Below are 18,419 nucleotides of genomic sequence, written 5' to 3'. Positions count from 1 at the left end.
GGGAGGAGAGAACACATATAAGGGACACACATACACAATCAAAACATGTTGTGTAAGAATAACTGCTGCACAATATGTAGGTTACAAACACAAGCGGTGTATGATGTACTACATTAGGGACACGTATGCAGTGATATCTCCGGACTGATGTGAGGAACAGACACTCATGTGGGCATGCGACTAAGGGCTGGGATTCATAGGGCCTGAATGGGGCCCTTGACCATGAAATATTTACGTGGTGCTAGCAATATGGCAGCCCCCTGTCAATCCAGATATGTAGGAGTGGAAGTGACCTCATTCCGCTGGCGGTTGTTCTCATTGCGTAAGGCGGTGTTCACTACCGTGCACTCATTCATTGGTTAACATGGTAGTCAATAGGGAACCTGGGCCTATCATGATCGCCGCCATAGGTGACGGTGTACACCGCCGCAAAGCGTATGCCATGTCGTCACCATGATTTCACTTGACTCCCGGATCCCGTGTATGGAAAATCTCCACTCAGTGTGCTGCTGTGTCCTGACTCTGATTACTCAAATGGCACGAGTCACAGGGGAAAGGGCCCAGGCCTTCACCACGGAGGCGCTGGAAACACCGGTGGACGGGTTCCTACCCCTGTATGCCAAGTTATATGGCGACCAGAGGATCAGGTGGTTGCCTTGCATAGATGGGTGTGATGGTGGCGGATGCCTGTATGCATTAGTGATCTATATGAAACTGCACAGGCGTAGAATGTGCAGCAAGTACTGTGAGTGAGGTGGTGAAATTATCTTGTGAACTGTCCGTCCCATAGGGGACTTATAGTCAGCTGTATCATATGGACATATCCTCAACTCTGTATTTCTTTTCTGTGTGTCCCATACAGGTCAGCGCCCATCAGAAGAGGGCACTCTGGCAGGCCATCACCAGGGAGTTGTGGACCCTGGGGGTCTACAACCGGCACAGCACCCACTGCAGGAAGTGGTGGGAGGACCTGCAGCGCTGGGCCAGGAAGACCTGTTAGGCCCAGCTGGGGAAGGCCTCCCAACGAGGAAGGGGTGCCCGTCGGACCCTGACCCCCCTAATGAGCCGCATTCTGGTGGTGGCATATCCAGATATGGATGGGCTCTTAAAGGCTTCTTCTGCCCTAGTCAGCCCTGCTGCCCTCATGGGAGAGGCTATTGACCTCCTGAGGACCATCTCTGTAGGGCAGAAAACCATTGTGAATGCCATTCAGGTGCTAGCATCCAAGGTGCAACAATGCAATGTCTACCTGGAAGGCATTCACAGTGCCATGTCTGGCCTACAGAGATCTTTTCAGGCTCTGGCCTCCTCTTTGACGGCAGCCAGTGTCCCTGGTCTTTCTGTCCCTCTCCTACCACTTCTACCCCTTCCAGCACCCCACTCCCTTCACCTATCCCAAGCTCACGTTCAGACACACCTCAACACACAGGAAGCACACACAGAAACACAAGCACCACACTTCCCACCACAAGCATACACACAGCCAATATACAAAGGCACACACGACAACATCCACTTCCCCCAGTGTGTCCACCTCTCCCACCTCCCTGTCTGTCACCTCAACATGCACACCCACAAGCACTGCACGCACCCTCAAGCACTGTTGCTGTCCCCATTCTTGCAGTCACCACAACATCAGACATTCATTCATGCACCCCAGACACTGCAGCTGCACTCACCAGAACAACATTGACTGTCACATGCAGCACACTCACCAGACCTGCAGACACCCAGACAACATCCATTTACCCTGGCAGCCTGTCTTGTCCCACTGTGTCCACCCCCCCTCCTCCCAAAAAACTCAAACGTTCCCAGACACCCACCAAACACACATTCACCACACCTCAGCATATTGTACAGGCACATGCATCCACGACCAGCACACCTACACAAGTTACAAGCACTCAGTCTACCTCCACTCCCACACCTTCCTCCATGTCCACCCCACCTGCCCCTAAAAAATATTTCCTGTCCCGTGTTGACCTGTTCAAACCCACTGGCCCACCCAGTCTCGTTCCTAAATGTGCCCACCTCCTTACCCTGTCCACTCCTTCAACACCAAAGTCCGCCCAGTCCACCCTTCCCATGCCCCTTCCCCAGAGAGGGAAAAGCCCCGTGCTGGGCCAGGTCCATCTGCCACCCCCGGTCCAAGCCCACTCCCCCACCTCCCAAGGGAAAACCCAAACCCCCTCCACCTCCCAAATGTAAGCCCAAGCCCCCCCACTCCCAGACGTAAGTCCCCAGCCCTCCCACCCCCTGCCCCTGTTCCCTGAGATGCCTGGCTGCCCCATTTATGTCCCTTCATGGTGGAGTACCATGTGCACATGTGGGAGTCAAGTTCAGGCCATTTGGGCCCTTCAGCCTGTTACACATGGACTGGCCAATGGTCTTATTTGGACATTGCAGTTTTCTTTATTTACTAAAAATTGTGTGCCCGGTGTTGCTGTGGGCACAATCTGGAGACATGGCTCATCGTTTCATTGTGGGGGTGTGGTGTGCACATGTCTACTTTGGCCAGGTTTTATTGGCCTTGTGTCAGGTAAGTACCTCTTTTCCTGGTGTGTATGGCTTGTGATGGTGTGAGGTGTTGAGAGTGTGTTGCAAGGTGGGTGTGGTGGGTGTGTAACTGTGCCTTTTCTTCCCATGTTTACTAGGTTGCGGTACTTACCGTCGTCGTCGGTCACGGTCTTGGAGCTATATTGTAAGGAGCAGGACTGGCATTATTGGCAACTCACTCTCCATGTCTGCTTCGGCGTGTTGTGTGTGACTACTGCGAGTGTTTCCTTTCATTTGGTTAGTTTCCGCCACAGTTCCCGTCCCTGAACCGATGGCAGTCTTGTGCTTCATTATTTGTTGGGGGTATGGGGGCTTTCCATAGGCCTGTGGGCGGCCTCTTTCGTTGCTGTCGACACTCCTATGCTGGCGGTGTGTGGATTTCACGCTGGCTGTTTCTCATGTGGTTCATTACTTGGCGGTCCGGACCGCCGGTGGTGCGGTGTTTCTAGCCATGTACATAATGACCACCATAGTCTGTCATACTCAAGATGCGACAAAGTTTTACCTTCATTGACACTAAACTAGACACTCTAACACAGTGGGCTGACACAATGGCCTCAGTACTCGACAAAGAAGTATGTCTACTGCAGAATCACGCATCTAAGAAGTAGAAGATCACAAGCATAACACGGAAAAAAGTATCACCCATGCAGAAGGTCCTGGATGTCATTCAAGCAAAAAATGAAGACATGAGGCCCAATCGCAGCATTGCAACCTGCGATTGGTGGGGCTTCCCGAGTCCACAAATATAGGCAATATGTTTGATTTTGTTGAAAACCTCTTCACTAAGCTCTTTGGCACAGACTGTTCCATATGTTTGTGATGGAGTGGGCACACCGCTCGTTGGGGCCACAGCCAACCCCTGGTGCGCCACCCTGACCTATTATAGCTTGTCTATTCAATTATCAAGATCAAGATACTATTGTGCACCTGGTCGGTGGGAGGCAGCCTCTCACCCACAAAGGTATTATTTTCTCCATTTATCCAGATTTTACCGAGAAGGTGAAGGAGGCTTGATGTATCTACATTCTGATCAAGCGCAAGCTCCGCCAGGAAAATATTCAATTTGCTATGCTATATCCAGAACGCCCCAAGGGCAGGAAATTCATGTATCTATACTGAACTGCAGGCCGCTACTAGTTTCCTAAAAAAAAAAAAAAAATGTTAAGAAGAGGAGGTTTTCCCCATCTGGAAGCCCACCGGGCCCTACTGAAGCTGATCTAAGTGACATTGAGTGAACAGGGTTCTTGAGAGTGCTAATAAATGTCTGACTTCCGCCCTTATGACTTCACATAATACTGTAGTCACTGCTGCAGTGTGCCGCTGTGCACACCAGTGGATAAGTGATATCCCTGCTGGCTCCTTACACCTGTTTTCCTGTCTGATTTGTTCCCATTTGCTACAGCTGTTCTTTATGCTTGGATATTTTCTCTTTGGTCTTATTTTGCAAAACAACTGATGCATATTGGCTGTCATGCATGTTAACCTACTTTATTGGAATGCCCGTGTATGAGCCCTGTGAGTGTCCCCCATTTCTAGGAGGCACCCCCTTCTGGCACTCTGTCCTCCTCTATTGGGAGCTCCTCTAATGCATTACTCCCATGGTAGCCCATAGAGGTCGAGATTCAATAGACCATTTATTTTGGGGTTGTGGAGGAGGGATATTATTCACTGGCAGGTTGGGGCAGCTGGTGGAGGGTTGGACTACAATGTGACTGACTTAATGCACCATTATACTTGTTGTGTTGCTGAGATATAGGGTGAAGGATGGCGGGGACCACCAAATACCAAACTGCCAGACACATACAGGTTATCACTTGACGCATGACTGCAAAATATAATAAGACTACCTCCATGAACTTTGTATCCTGGAATATTCTGGGAGTAGGCAATCCATGTAAAGCAAGACAAATCCTAGCGTACCTCAACAGTCACAGTCGATGTGGGCTCCTTCAGTAGACTCATTTGGGGCCACAAAAACGCTGGTGTTTGCCATGCACTGGAGCCGTTACAGGTCCTTCTACTATTCATCCTACACACAGGGCACAGCCATACTGGTACGATGTGAGTTTCCTTTCATTATAAAAGCTGAGGAAACGGATCCACAAGGAAGACATAATATTCAACATGCACGCATAGCCACAGAGTTTATTGCTACTAAGAACAGCCCAACATTGATGATCCTGGATTTATTAGACAGGTATGGGAATGATGTGAGCTGCTGCCTCCCTGAATTGTGCCTTGGGTGGGGGGATTCAACTTAGTTCTAGACCACAATCTAGATAGTTCCCACCCTCTCACTAGCATACATCACACTGCCTCTAGGAGGTTTCAAAACATAATGATTACTCATGTTATCCTAGACTTCTAGCACAAGACATGCGGACACACATTTCAATGGCTCATGGCACTTGTGCTAGGGTCGACTACTGGTTGGAAACCCACAACATTAGTGGCTGGGTGGCATGTGTTGATCACCTTCCCCATAAATATTCTGATAATTCATGATGGTCCTGCTTACCATCACAATACGCAATCCCAAGTACCGCACCTTTAATTGGTGCCTCACACCCCTAGGTGGGCTATGTTCCAGCAGAGTTTTATAAAGCTTATGCTACCATTCAGGCATACAACCTCCAATTGGTATATGAGAAGGCATGGGACAGAGACTCACCCCCCCCCCCCCCTTCAAGAGCCCATCAAAACTGCATTTCTAAAACCTGGCAAAGACCCACAATATACAGAATCCTATCGACCGTTGTCCCTTATAAACACCGACTCAAAGATCTTTGTCTAAATACTCGCTTATAGACTTCTTTTCATACTCAACATGGTCCTTCCGGACCAGATGAAATTTATATCCAGGAGATCTACTTCACATTCCCTTCGCATCTTATTTGCACTGCTTCATCAAACTGACCTTTCACAAGATGCAGAAGCGATAATATTAGACACAACTAAAGCATTTGATTTTGTGGAGTGGGGTTACCTCTCTGTGCCACTGAGACGTATGGGCATTCTTGCATGTTTTATATGCCTATTTCAGATGCTTTACAATACCCCAAGGGCTAAGATGTGAGTGAATGTTTTGACCTCAGACCCGTTCATAATACATTGAGGCACGAGGAAAGGGTGCTTCCTGGTTTTCTCTGCTCCAGTGACCGAGACCCTGGAATATGCTTTTAGACAACACCATGGGCAAAGAGGCATTGCATTTGTGCCACGTAATTTAGTCATATCCTTATATGCAGACAATATTACACTGTACCATTGTAACCCAAGCCAGAACCTCACACCGGTAGTCTAGGAATTTTCCCTGTTTTGCATCCTATCTGGTGTTGCAATAAATTGAAATAGTTTTGCTATCTTCCCCCTCATGAATGCGATGACAGGGCAACAGCTCGCTTGCCCTATTCCGTGGTGCACGATCTCCTTGAGGTACCTTGGTAACCGGATGAGCAGAGATCGTGAGGCCATTGTTACAGAGAACTATGGGCCTGATTACAATTTTGAAGGAAGGTGTTAATCTGCCCCAAATGTGACGGATATACCACCAGCCGTATTACGAGTCCATTATATCCTATGGAACTCGTAATACGGCTGGTGGTATATCCGTCACATTTGGGACGGATTAACACGTCCTCCAAAGTTGTAATCAGGCCCCTAGTCTCTATTGTCTCCTAAACAGAACAGGTAGGGCGCTGCATCAGACTCCCTCTGTCTTTACATGGCAGAATTGCTTTTATGGAAATGATCATCCTCCTGAAAACTTTATACCTTTTCAATAACATACGATTCCTCTGACCTGGCAATTCTTTCACACATTGAAATCCCTCATGATCAGACTCTTCTGTGGTGACAAAGAGCCCACAATACATAGGAAATTCCCAGGCTACCATACGAACAAGGCAATCTGCTTTTATGGAAATGCTCATCCTCCGAAAACTTTTATACCTTTTCAATAACATAGGATTCCTCTGACCAGGCAATTCTTTTACACATTGAAATCCTTCATGATCAAACTCTCCTGGGGTGACAAACACCCCCGCAGCACATAGGAAATTTCCACACTACCATACGAACAAGGCAGTCTGGCCACCTGATTTAGAGCTATGCTATCTATGTGCACATGCGCAATATGCATACTACCGTCTATATCCTCCAACCTAAATGGGCACACTTCGCTATCAAACATGATGTAGCCTTTCCAGCCCCAGTCCCTACACTGACTGGTCAGCTGCCAAGGTGCAGATGTTCACACAGTGGCGTAGACACAATTAGCGTGGGACAGTCTACACAAACATTACAAGAAAGACAGGTTAGACTCACCCCATTAGGCCCTCACCCATTTCCCACTATTGTTAAGTACGTTTGGTTAAAAATACTTTGTCCAGGCTCAACTCTTGGGGTGTGAGGACTATGGGTGACTTATTCCTAAATGTTGAGTTCATCCCAGCCTCAGCCACGCTGGAGCATGCAGACACCGATGCTTTAGACTTGTTTCTTTACCTACAGATCCAGGCTAAATGTAATGAGCACTAATCTGAGTTTCTGCGAGCACCCTCTGATTGTCAAGCCCTATCAGTCCTACTCACAGCACACTTCTCCCGACACATGGACATGCGCTTATATACCACAATACAAACCACGGCCCTGATTATAACACCAAACACAATGGAAGCTTGGGAGAGAGATTTGGGTGACACTCTTAACCCCAAATAATGGGTCTTTTTGTACGCAGACTAGAGCTCTAGCCCCGAACAGCTGTTTGCGTCTAATTCATTTTAAGTTCCTTTATCACACCTCAATCCAGTTCTGTGCGTGGGAACTATGATCGGCCTACGATTGGGTCTGCTGTGGCCATTTCGGAGGTCGACTTCATCCATGGCATCTGGTTCTGCCCCCTTCCCCCCACCACCAATAGCCACATACTGTGCAAATATTTCAAGCCTTATCTGAAATGATCGATATTCAGCTCTCATCATCACCAAGACTGGCCCTAGTAGGTTGTACTTACAACAAAGTGCAGGAAGAGCTTAGATATGTGCCTCTCGCCTTATTGCTAGCAAAGCCGCTGAACGAGGGTCAGTCTACCAATGGTGACTGACTGGTTGTGTGACATAGCCTATTGTCAAGAACAATTGTACACACACTATCGCTTGATGCCTCCTATGAGCAGACCAAAAAGTATCTGGGCTCTACTACATGGTTATCTCCTCTGGACTGAAGCACACTGCCCCGCATAACACTGACTAAGAGTGGATGTGATTGTCCCCTCAGCAGGTGACCACACTGAGACTACTGTTGGTGACCAATCCCCCAAGGGGAGCCCTAGTTTGGGAAGAACACTAATCTGATTGTTATAACTGCTGTCTCCAAAGCTATGGATCTCCTATGTACTCAATGTGGTTCACTCATGGACAGTGACCCTTCTTGAACAGTCGATGTCACTCTTTGCTCGGCTTAACAATATAGTCATACCAATACTGCCTCTACTGTTCTGCTATGGTGCAAAGCATTGTACTGGGGACTGTTTAGGGCAATGGTGTTCCTATAACAGTGTTCTTTTAAGACACTGTACCTACAATTTGTGTCTTAATAAATTAAAAAACATGAAACAAAAACTCTTTGCTTGTTGTCCCCCTTTTCACTTTCTCTGTATTTATTCAAATCACTCAATTTTCTTGTTTTCTTAATGAAATCCTTGTGAGCTCTTGAAGTCCTGAACTGCTATTCCTTGATTTCATCATCAGTCAAATCAATTTTTCAATTATTTCTCATATTCCTCTGCTTAGTAATATCATCTTCGCATTCATCCGCTAATTCTAGTTTATCAGATGCATCCTTTGCACCGCTGCATGCTTCTTTGATCATGTGCCTCAGTTCATCAACAAAGTATGACAATAGCCTATTTAACCCCTTCGCTGCCAGGCCTTTTCCCCCTCCTGTGCCGAGCCTTTTTTTGGCTATTTGGGGCAGTTCGCGCTTAGGCCCTCATAACGTTTTGTTCACAAAAGCTACCCATGACAAATTTGCGTCCTTTTTTTCCAACATCCTAGGGATTCTAGAGGTACCTAGACTTTGTGGGTTCCCCAGGGGAGACCAAGAAATTAGCCAACATACAGTGAAATTATTTTTTATTTTTTTTTAAAATGGGGAAAAAGGGCTGCAGAAGGCAGCTCGTGTTTTTTCCCCTGAAAATGGCATCAACAAAGGGTTTGCGGTGGCAAGAACACCATCTTCCCAGCTTTCAGGAACAGGCTGACTTGAATTGGAAAACCCAATTTTTCAATACTATTTTGACATTTTACTGGGACATACTCCATTTTTACTAGTTTTTGTGCTTTCAGCCTCCTTCCAGTTAGTGACCAAAATGGGTGAGAAACCAATGCTGGATCCCTGAAAGCTAAACATTTCTGAAAAGTAGACAAATTCTGAATTCAGCAAGGGGTGTTGTGTACATCCTACAAGTGTTTCCTACAGAAAATAACAGCTGAAATAAAAAAATATTTAAATTGAGGTGAAAAAAACAGCCATTTTTCTCCACGTTTTACTCTGTAACTTTTTCCTGCGATGTCAGATTTTTTTAAAGCAATATACCGTTATGTCAGCTGGACTCTTCTGGTTGCGGGGATATATAGGGCTTGTAGGTTCATCAAGAACTCTAGGTACCCAGAGCCAATAAACGAGCTGCACCTTGCAATGGGTTTTTATTCTATACCGGGTATACAGCAATTCATTTGCTGAAATATAAAAAGTGAAAAATAGGTATCAAGAAAACCTTTGTATTTCCAAAATGGCCACAAGATAAGGTGTTGAGAAGCAGTGGTTATTTGCACATCTCTGAATTCCGGGGTGCCCATACTAGCATGTGAATTACAGGGTACTTCTCAAATAGATGTCTTTTTTACACACTGCCTTACATTTGGAAGGAAAAAATGTAGAGAAATACACAGGGCAATAACACTTGTTTTGCTATTCTGTGTTCCCCAAAGTCTACCGATAAAAATGGTATCTCACTTGTGTGGGTAGGCCTAGCGCCCACGAAAGGAAATGCCCCAAAACACAACGTGGACACATCACATTTTTTCACAGAAAACAGAGGTGTTTTTTGCAAAGTGCCTAGCTGTGGATTTTGGCTTCTAGCTCAGTCGGCACCTTGGGAAACCTAGCAAACCAGCGCATTTTTGAAAGCTATACACCTAGGGGAATCCAAGATGGGGTGACTTGTGGGGCTCTGATCAGGTTCTGTTACCCAGAATCTTTTGCAAACCTCAAACTTTGATCAAAAAAACACTTTTTCCTCTCATTTCGGTGACAGAAAGTTCTGGAATCTGAGAGGAGCCACAAATTTCCTTCCACTCAGCGTTCCCCCCAAGTCTCGCGATAAAAATGGTACTTCACTTGTGTGGGTAGTCCTAGCGCCCACGAAAGGAGATGGCCCAAAACACAATGTGGACACATCACATTTTTTCACAGAAAACAGAGGTGTTTTTTACAAAGTGCCTACCTGTGGATTTTGGCCTCTAGCTCAGCCGGCACCTGGGGAAACCTAGCAAACCAGCGCATTTTTGAAAACTAGACACCTAGGGGAATCCACGATGTGGTGACTTGTGGGGCTCTGACCAGGTTCTGTTACCCAAAATCCTTTGCAAACCTCAAAATTTGACCAAAAAAACACTTTTTCCTCTCATTTCGGTGACAGAAAGTTCTGGAATCTGAGAGGAGCCACATATTTCCTTCCACCCAGTGTTCCCCCAAGTCTCCCAAAAAAAATGGTACCTCACTTGTGTGGGCAGGCCTAGCGCCCACGAAAGGAAACGCCCCAAAACACTATCTGGACACATCAAAATTATCAAATACAAAACTACTTGTTTTTGCAGGGGGGCACCTGCGTTTTTGGTACTGGGCTCAGCAGCCTTCTAGGGAAACCTACCAAACCCAGACATTTCTGAAAACTAGACACCCGAGGGAGTCCAGTGAGGTGTGACTTGCGTGGATCCCCCAATGTTTTCTTACCCAGAATCCTCAGCAAACCTCAAATTTAGCTTAAAAAAAAATAAATCACATTTTTCCCACATTTCTGTGTGGGATCACCGCACTGGGACACATTTCATACCACCCAATGTTCCCCTCAGTCTTACGGTAAAAATGATACCTCATTTGTGTAGGTGGGCCAAGTGCCTGTGAAAGGGAAGAGCCAAAAACCTGTCGATATTGAGGGGGAACAAAGGGGATCCAAAAGGGCAGTTTGCAAAAAAACATTTTTAAACTGACAGGTGCAGCAGAATTTTTTATCGGTATAGATGAGACAATGCTGGGTGGTAGGAATTTTGCGGATTCCTGCAGGTTCCATCAAAAAAACGTGGGAAAAATGTGTGATTTCCAGCAAAGTTGGAGGTTTGCAGGGGATTGTGGGTACAAAAATGGTGCGGGGTGCATGTGAAACACACCACCCTGGAATCACCCAGATGTTTAGTTTTCAGATGTGTCTAGGTCTTGTGGATTTTTCTACATGGCAGCGTCCCAAAGTCCATAAAGTGCAGCCCTCACCATTCCAAGTGGGACGATTTTGAGAGTAAGCCAAGTTCTCATGGCCCAAATGTAAAACTAAAACCCAAACTAATCAAATGTCTTCTTGCTTGCTGTGGGATAAGATGTTTTAGAGTGTGGGGGAGAGCTGAAAGACTGTTACCCCCTTCAGTTGAGGTGGGGGCGTAACCAGGCCCATACTGGTTGGTAGCCACCACCCCAATATATATATATATTTTTTTAATTCCCTGGCATCTAGTAGACTTTCTGCCCCCCCGGGGTGTGGATCAGGGGTAACTGCCCCATATGCCCACTGGTGGGCAGAACAACTTTGGCCCCATTTATTTGGGGTGGGGGTATGGCCATACCCCCACCCTCTTATTTTTTTTAAAAACTACTTCCCTGGCCTCTGGTGGGCTTTCTGCCCGCCATGGGGGCAGACGGGCCTTCCAAAAATAGGCCCATCTGCCCCCAATGGGGGGCAGATATGGCCAACAGTAATGTGCCCCCATGGGAACGACCCTTACCCAAGGGGCTGCCCCCCTAAAGAAAACACACCCATCCCCACACACCAATCCCTGGTGCCTAAGTGGTTTCTGCCCCATGGGGGCAGATTGGCCTAACAAAAATCGCCTGATCTGCCCCCAAGGGGGGCAGAAATGGTCTAAATACAATTTTCCCCCCAGGGGAGCAACCCTTGCCCAATGGGTCGCTCCCCATCTCTAAAAAAACAAAAAAAAACAACAAACAAAACACAAAAACAAAATTTGCCCTGTTGCCTAGAGGTTTCTGCCCCTCCAGGGGGCAGATCGGCCTAATAACAATAGGCCGATCTGCCCCCAGGGGGGGCAGAAATGACCTAAAATAAATTTGCCCCCCTGCCCCCCCAACCCCTCTCCCGGGGAGCGACCCTTGCCTAAGGGGTCGCTCCCCTTGCATGGCATTGGCGCAAAAAAAAAAAGATCTCCGGTGCCTAGTGGTTTCTGCCCCCCTTGGGGGCAGATTGACCTAACAAAAATTGGCCGATCTGCCCCCAAGGGAGGCAGAAATGGTCTAAATACAATTTGCCCCCCAGGGGAGCGACCCTTGCCTAATGGGTCGCTCCCCATCTCTAAAAAAACAAACAAACAAAAAAAACACAAAAAAATTTGCCCTGGTGCCTAGAGGTTTCGCCTAATAACAATAGGCCGATCTGCCCCCGGGGGGCAGAAATTGCCTAAAATAAATTTGCCCCCCAAACCCTGCCAGGGAGCGATCCTTGCCTAAGGGGTCGCTCCCCTTGCGTGACATTGGCGCAAAAAAAAATCCCCGGTGCCTAGTTTCTGCCCCCCTTGGGGGCAGATTGACCTAAAATCGGCCGATCTGACCCCAAGGGGGGCAGAAATGGTCTAAATACAATATGCCCCCCAAGGGAGCGACCCTTGTCTAATGGGTCGCTCCACTTGCGTGACATTGGTGCAAAAAAAAAAAGATCCCTGGTGCCTAGTGGTTTCTGATACCCTTGGGGGCAGATTGACCTAAAATCAGCTGATCTGCAATACAATTTGCCCCTCCAGGGGAGCGACCCTTGCCTAAGGGGTCACTCCCCATCTGTAAAACAACAACAAAAATCCCCGGTGCCTAGTGGTTTCTGCCCCCGTTGGGGGGAGATCGGTCTAATTAAAATAGACTGATCTGCCCCCCAGGGAGGCAGAAATGGCCTAAAATAAATTTGCTCCCCAGGGGAATGACCCTTGCCTAAGGGGTCGCTCTCTTGCGTGAAATTGACGAAAAAAAAATAACTCCCTGGTGTCTAGTGGTTTCTGTCCCCCTTGGGGGCAGATTGGCCGCATAAAAATAGGCCAATCTGCCCCCAAGAGGGGCCGAAATGGCCCAAATATAATTTGCCCCATTGGGGAGCAACCCTTGCCTAAGGGGTCTCACCCCACCTCTAAAAAAAACAAAAAAATTAAAAACAAACCCCCCCCCAAAAAATGATCCCTGGTGCCAAGAGGTTTCTGCCCCCCCTGGGGCAGAAAAGGCCTTAAAAAAAAATGCCCCCCCTGGGAGCGACCCTTGCCCAAGGGGTCGCTCCCTCATGCCAATTTCCTATCCAAAAGTAAATCCCTGGTGTCTAGTGGGCATTTTAGAAGCCGGATTGCTTGCAATCCGGCTGCTAAAACGCTAAAACGCTGAGAGAGACTTCAGAGGGAAGGAAATTTATTTCCTTCCCTTTGAAGCCTCTCCGGCCTCCTCCACGTGATCGGAAGAGAAATGCTTTGCATTTCTCTTCCGATCGTGCTGGAAGCTCATGGGAGGAGGCCTCTGGGGGGTGGGGGGGAACCCCACAGAGGGAGCACTAGCGCTCCCCCTGGGCTCTGTGCCCAGGACGTAATGGTTACGTCCTGGGCACAGGAGCACTGTGCCTCAGGACGTAACCATTACGTCCTGGAAGGGGTTAAATCAATTGTCCCTTGTAGCAGTTCTCCAAATTTAATATACAAAAGGGCAGCATTAATAGTTGTCTCTTTCCGAGTCTCTTCAACTAAAACTGTAGTAAAGGTGGATCGAACTGATTTTGGTTAACAACAGGGGAATCTCTCCTAGTTCTTGACAATGCTGTGACTGTAATTTTAGACTGGGCACTCGCTATTGTGCTGAAGCCCACAGCTGTAGACAGGCTATATGTCTGTACTGCTGTATTATCCCGTGCTGCACCCATATCTGGTATTTCACCAGGCCAGTACCAGTTCCCCGTGCACTATTAATATAGAAAGAGGTCTGGAATTCAAAAGGACATTTACAAAGCTATCCTCCTCAACTAAATCATTAATTTGTTGTTTTCTCTTATTAGTTTACATTTTTTGTCTTCAGTTTCTTTAATTATTACAGGAAAAACTATAACACCCTCCATCATATCCTCCCTCAAACATGTCTCTTGTTGATCCCATTTGTGCTCATGACCAATGTCTAAAGAAAACCTTTGCTTTTTAATATTATTTTTCTTCTTCTCTGTAGCCATTCAATCCCATGTGTTTAATTCCTCAAACTGTGTAGGTCTAGGTAACAGTTTTCTTTCAATCTTTTTTTGTCTGAGGAAACCTATCTTGCTTATGTTAAAGGTCCCTTCTATGGGGAGACTGTAAGTCTTTATCAGAAGCAGTATAGTCATGCCATTAAGAAATCCTAAAACACATATAGAACCCAATGTCCATCATCATTTCATATGCAGGTGTTCCATCAGCAGATAATTTCTGACCCTCAGTAGAAGGTACAGCAGAGACCGGAGGCTTTTCTAAAAGGGCACCCGTAATTTTAACTCCAAATGACCGAATAAATCAAATAAAACAAACCATTAAACAACAACCAATCCCAGCGTGGCTCTGTCGAGGGTCAGCCAATCAAAATGTGGCTCGGTCAGCAACCAACCAACGACAGCGTGGCTTTTTGGTGACGTCTGAGCCCAAAATCAACATTGCATAACCAAACACCTCACACATAGCATAACAATCCATCCCCCAGGGGGCGGAGCTAGCCGCTGGCAAAGATGGTCGCAGGTTGAGAGAGCTCCCTCTCCACCATTATTCCTGAATGAGCACAGGAACAAGCAATAGCCCTGTGCTCAATGCCCACCCTGACATTCAAAACAGCATTTCAGAAGGCAGAGGTTCACCTGACAGCATAGAGGGGCTGCTCAGCTTCCCCACGCATGCCGAGATGAAATGTCAGATGGCGCTGAGGGACCCCTATGAGGCGGACTTTGTGACGGGCAGGACTGACAGAAGAGAGAGCAAACAGCCACATCCGACATCTGTGCAAACCCCCCCTGGACTTGAAGTGAAGTGATAGCAGACTCATGAGAGGCCGCAATAAGTGAGGGGCAGCTGGTGGCTCTGAGGCAGACCTTGGAGTCCGGGGCCATGAAAGGGAGAGGACTTGTGGGTTCACGAAGAGGCCGCATGCCAGTGACAGTGGCCCCGGAGCAGATCAGACGGTGTCGGCAGCGGTGAGGGGAAAGGCGGGACTCTCCCTTCCAGATGGCTGCATGCTTTGGAGCTGCCTTCTTCTGCAGCATCGGCCAACCATTGTGCCAGCGGACCTAGAGAGGGGAAAGTACAGGCCTGCTCAACTGCACCATTATGGACCACCACGGTTGGGACCTCTATGATTAGGACACCCGGGGGGTTAGTGGGGGAGAGCTCCCTCGATGGGCCATGTGGCAGGGGTTCAGGACACCCTGACCCCAGAGTTTGCCCAACAGATGGCGACTAGCAGGACCAGCCCAAGAGAACCCACAATGGGGAGTTGAGGGAACACATTCTCCTTTCATTGTTTATGACACGTTATCTGTTAATTGAGCCTAGTTTTGGGGCAGAAGGGGTTTGCACTGGGTTGTTTGGGGGATGAAAATCCTTGTATGGAAGGAATGTGGGGCGCCACTGGGACCAGATACCAGTCTCAGCAATGTAATGTTTTTTTACGAGGCCTGTCTTAGCACAGAATTTGACAGTCTGGTCCTGGAACGTCAACGGTCTGGCAGCAAGATAAAATGAATGCTAGTTTTGCAACACTTAAGACGCCACACAACAGACATTGTCTTGCTTCAGGAAACACACCTCTGAGGTAAATACTACAACGTACTTAATCGGTTTGGCTAAATCTTCAGGGTGCATGCCAGATACCCTACTGACTCCAGAGGCCATGAAACAACTCTTCCAGAGGTTGGTGACCTGCTATTGGGATTGCACCTTGGGATTATGATTTTAGGGGGAAATTTCTAATCACTTATGGACGCTGGGGTAGACAAATCCGGGGGACAGGACAACAGTGGTGGAGGTGGTCCATTACTCCAATTTACAAAGGCGCTGGGCCTAGTTGTTCGATGGAGGGAAAAAAATCCCCAAACACGACAATACACATATTCCGCTGCTCACAAGAGTTTCTCCCGCATAGATTACATCTTCACGTTGAGTATTCATGCTTCCCGGTTCCGAGAGGCTGTTCATCATTCAAGGAGGATCTCGGACAGCTCCCCAGTCAGTCATACTGACGGCCCCGTATAAGACTTTTCGCTGCCACACTATCTGGACACATGGAACCTGTGTGACAGAGAAACAGAGGGCAAGTTGAGGGAGGGGGTGGATCACTTCTTTGAAGAAAACCAGGACTCTGTGTCGTCTGTGTGCACTGTATGTGAGCCATTTAAAAAAGTTTTAAGCGGGCAGGCCCATGCACTAGTTGTGGCCAAAAAAGAAAGACTGGAAAGCAGGAACATAGAGAGATACATAGCTCAGTTGGAGGAGGCAGCCCTCGCCACGGGGGCCTTAGAGGATCACAGCAAATTACAATTACACCAGCAGGAGCTGAGAGCCCTGGCAGAAAAACATGCCAGAGAACATGCTCTGGCAGTGCAGCATCGTTTGTTCGACATGGATGAAAAAGCCAGTATATTACTGGCCTCACTGGGGCAAAGAGTCAGGGAATTCTGCTGAGTGCTCCATAATGAAGCGGGAGTGCCCCCAAAACAACTGCCACAACCATAGCTGAGACCTTTGCTGTGTACTATGAGGGCCTATTCACCTCCTCAACAACTATGTCCCCAGCAGACTGTGCTGATTTTCTGAGATATATCCCCCTGGGGAGAATAAGGAAGCTATTGAGGCAGACATTACAGAAGAGAAGTTGGCATGAGCCCTACAAGATCTGCAGTCGGGGAAGGCTCCGGGCCCCAGTGGGCTACCAATCGAGATGTACAAAGGGCTGACCAGTTTTACTGTTGGACCACTGCTGGTGATGTTCTGGTAGGCCTGTGAAAAGAGGTGTCTGCCAGCTGATCAGAGGTCTGCAACAATGTTTGCCTTTCATAAGGAGGGCAAGCCTCCAACGGCCTGCAGTGGTTATAGGCCCATGTCACTGCTAAATATGGAGGCCAAGGTTTTGGGTAAAAGCCTTGGCAAACAGACTTCAGGGGGGTCATTGCTTCACGCATAGACTGGGATCAGTCAGGCTTTATGATTGACAGAAGCACAAGGCTTAATCTTCTGCGTCTATACAGGGTGTTCCACATGACGACTGATCTCCGGGCGAAGCAAAAGTTCCTGATGGCATTTGATTCCCTGGAGTGGTACTACATGTTTGCCACTCTGGAGAGACTTGTCTTTGGGCCATGCCTCTGCGCCTAGGTCAGATTGCTTTATGGCTCCCCCATTGCGTGGGTGAGGGCCATTGGGGTGGTCTCTTGGGAGCTCCAGATGAACAGGGGCAGCTGTCAGGGTTGACCTCTATCTCCCATGCTCTTCGCCCTGGCATTTAAGCCATTGGCATCATGGATTTGTCAGGATCCTTTGGTTAGGGGGATCCACGCTCGGGGTGGGAAGAGTGAATTTCACTATATCCTGATTACATACTTCTCTATGTATCACAACCTACCCTACCAGCAGGCGTATGCAGATATTTGGCATTTTTGGAGACCACTCCAGTTATACAATTAATTGGTCGATGTTGGTTGTCTTTTCTCTTTCGGGTGCAAGCCCTCGCCTACCCCGGGATTGCGAGGCACCAGTGGTCACAACACACTTTCGCTATCTGGTTATTTACATAACACGGGACCCACAGGAATTTCTGCATAGCAACACATCCCCCCAGCTGCAGAGGCTTAAGGGAGATGTTGCTCACTGGCATAATCTTCCATTGACCCTAAAGGGCAGAGCAGCCCTATATAAAATGATGAGCTCACAGTGAATTCTTTATGTCTTGCAGAAAACACCCTGTATGACCCCCAGGAAGTCTTCAGGAAAATAGATACAGCTATCCGCATGCTCATGATGAACTGGGCTGCTCCAAGAATAGCCCGGGCCAAATTGTAAAAAAGGGGTCTACAATGGGGGACTGGCAATTCCGGACATCCAAAAATACTATTGAGCATCACACCTTTGAACAGTCAATAAATAGGTATTCGCAGATCAACAGGCTCCAGCCTATAGACTAGACAGACACATGATGGGCAGGGGTGGTCCTGAGACCTTACTGCATGATACAACACGAGAAAGAGACCTACCACATCACACTTTGGCAGTAGTCAGGGCCTGAAAAGAAGCAAATACGTATCTGGGTTGGCAAGGGAAACTTACTGGCTTCCCACCACTTTGGTACAGTGACTTACTAGCGGAGGTGCTAATGCTCTCTTTATGCAGTCTCTTAAAATAAAGCTGTGGATTTTACAGTTTTGGAGTGAAAGAAAAGACATTATTTTGTATGTACATTCTTCCTCCAACTGTTGTGTCAACTCCCTCTCTCTCTTTCTCTCCCTCGCAACCATGCATGGAGGCATCTAATTCACCAGAATAACTGAA

Source organism: Pleurodeles waltl, chromosome 4_2, assembly GCF_031143425.1.
Source record: "Pleurodeles waltl isolate 20211129_DDA chromosome 4_2, aPleWal1.hap1.20221129, whole genome shotgun sequence".
NCBI lineage: Eukaryota > Metazoa > Chordata > Amphibia > Caudata > Salamandridae > Pleurodeles > Pleurodeles waltl.
The sequence above is the reverse complement of the archived record's forward strand: the minus strand, read 5'-3'. Positions refer to the sequence as shown.